This window comes from Alosa sapidissima, chromosome 5 (genome assembly GCF_018492685.1).
Source record: "Alosa sapidissima isolate fAloSap1 chromosome 5, fAloSap1.pri, whole genome shotgun sequence".
In the NCBI taxonomy this organism is placed as follows: Eukaryota; Metazoa; Chordata; class Actinopteri; order Clupeiformes; family Clupeidae; genus Alosa; species Alosa sapidissima.
The window spans coordinates 22,445,015-22,447,812 of record NC_055961.1 but is presented as its reverse complement, the minus strand read 5'-3'; positions in this window follow the sequence as shown (position 1 = coordinate 22,447,812).

Genomic DNA, 2,798 nt, shown 5'->3' with positions numbered 1-2,798 from the left:
GCCCTCTCTGAAACATTTGGGAACTGTTACAGCTTCGTTGGATCCCCAGCAAGACCGGTGCTCTCAGCAAGAGTGCAATATAGGCCTAGTGTTTGGAGACTTTATCTATACAAACCAGAATAGTAAAATTATACAGCATCTGCATTAGCTTGTAAGGATAGGCTGCCCATCTCTCATTTGCACTAAGCAACTTTGGCCAATGACATCTAGGCCCAAAATATTGGCCAATAATTTTGAACTCTGATGTCATCATTATTATCAGTATCATGATCATTGTTGTTGTTGTTAACCTTTTGTTTTTCTATGCTATAGCCAGGTAGGCCCTATGTCTTGCATAAATGTATGGTAGCCTATGCTATAGTGGCTGTTTTCGGAAAGCTGTATAGCCTACAGCCTATGGACATCATTGACAACATAGCGCACTAGTGCATAACCACCATATTAGTGCACTATGTAGCCTAGTCAGTGAGTGGATGTCCCGAACTCAGTCATAACAAGACTAACAAATAAAATAACATTAACAAGTTTTCAATGTGAATGCATTTGACATTTCTTCCTTATCTGAATTTTGGTCTTTGTTGTATTCCAACTAGTGTTGATATTGATGCATATTGATGTGTATGCATATTGGTAGGAAATTCTTTCTCCTGTATTTAGGCTACTCTAACTATGTTGCGCATAGGCTATACTGTTATCTGTTGCTGGTATATGGTTGTGGTAGGCTACTTTGTGCTTCTATGCTTGATAAATGCTGTATGAATAAAGAAATGAGCCCACTATCACATCTGGGAGTAAACATCAAAATGAAAATAGCTGAAACCAGTCATAGTGTGTCATATAGCAATGCACTTTCAGATTACATTGAGGTTAGCGTTGCAACTCTGTTTTCTATTTTGGAAACAGCTCCCTCTGCTGTTTATTATTTGCACATCATCCAGATGAAAAAAAATGCAAAGTGCTCTTGCCCCAGCTGTTCCGAGTAGTGAGAGACACTGGTGGACTACGAGGGGAGCAACCGCCTACCCTGGTGTCCCCATTGTTCAGTGCCCTCTAGAGTTAGCCTGGCTAGCGCCACCACTTCTCAATGAGACGTGGTCTGGGAACCAAACGTTCATTTTCTCGTATTTTAAAAAAATGCCCAGATCCGTTTAATTGGTGCCACGGATGTCTATCAAATGCGTCTGTGCATCGCTCATCATCGTCTTGCTTTGCTTGCGTTCTGTGATTGGTTCCCTATCTCAGGCGAAAATTTGCTCCATGGTCTCCAGGCTGCCTTAGCAGCGTGAATCAAATCGCGCGCAAGGCAGCATGGGAACACCCAGGCTACTCTAGAGTACAATTTTAAATAATACGTTCAAAAATGTGTCTTACTGAGTGCCATTCTAGTGTTGTAAACATGATGCAACACCCTATAAGATGCCCCTTAAAATGGTGTATACTTCGTGTTCCCTATGTGTACCCTTCCAGTGGAAAAGGGTGCCATTCATGCTTTCATGCCGGCCCTATACATGACAGTGTTCCAAAGGGTGTCATTTCCAGTTCAGAATGCAGTGGAAAGCAACAGTTGTATTACATGTGAGAAAGCATAAAGAAGTGCCAACGTAAGCGCTTCTCTATAGTGGATAAAATGTGATGCGGTGAAATAAAGGGTGTCCCTACCACCTGCATCAATTTAGAGAAGTCTCCTAATGGACGCCCCTGCAATGGAAGAAATGTGATAGGTGTCCTTACAATGGGATAAACTTGAGGTTCCCTACAGGTGCCTTTCTGATGGAAAACAAAAAAAGTCAAGAAGTGCCCTCTTATAGCACTCCGGCACTATTGCTATTGTGTCACGGCCCTGCCTGGCTCCTCCTGTTTGTGTGTTGCGTCTGTCTCCTACAGGTGAGTTGGGCGTATGTTTAGGCCTTTAAAAACCGCTTCAGACATGACTGGGTGTCCACCGCGGGGTCCGCCGCTGCTCCGTCTCTCCCACACCTTTTTGGATTTTGCTTATCCATCCATCCTTATCCATCACACCACATTATCCTGATCGCTTACACTTTTATTTTCCAAATCCAACGCTTAACCATCATTGTTAAGTTCTTCTATGATCTAATATATATTAGTGTGACCTGAGCGTGGCCCTCCCTCTCTTGTTACCTTGCCCTGAGCCAGGCTATGTAACATCTCGCAATGGATAGGAACAAATCCCAGTAAAAATGAGATGTAGTGCCCTACAGTCTTCCTTACATGTGCCCTCTGTCTTTAGCCTGACTGTTTCTGTTTCTGTTTCAAACTACACAAACTAGCTAACCTGACTCTCGCTAGATGAATTTCGTTTTTCCTAGCTCCGCCTAGCTCCTCTCACATCCATCTGGGATCGCTTCCATTGAGAGTGATTTTGGCATCAGATTTTATGGTAGAGCCAATCAGGACGCAGGGCGGGAGTTTCATAGATGTGACGTATTCAAATCATATGCATGGATTTTTGATAAGGCCCAGCCTTCTGAAACACCTCTCCAATGGATTGATCCCAGATGGATGAGTGGAGCTATAGGCGGAACGAAATTCATCTGGCGAGAGTCAGGTTAACATTTAGCTGCCAGAATTTCCAACATTTTCTGGAGGAGGTCACACAGACCAGGTCTGACTTACCAATACCTCTGTCTTTAAGGTCAACAATTTAAAGTATTTTAATTCTCTGTTTGTTTTATTAGCGGGCTTGTCATATTTGTAGTCTGGATTATGGATTGTGGGGTAAGCACTATTTAGGTGGATGCAGAATTTACTAGTAAGAGAAAAATAGTAACAACTTA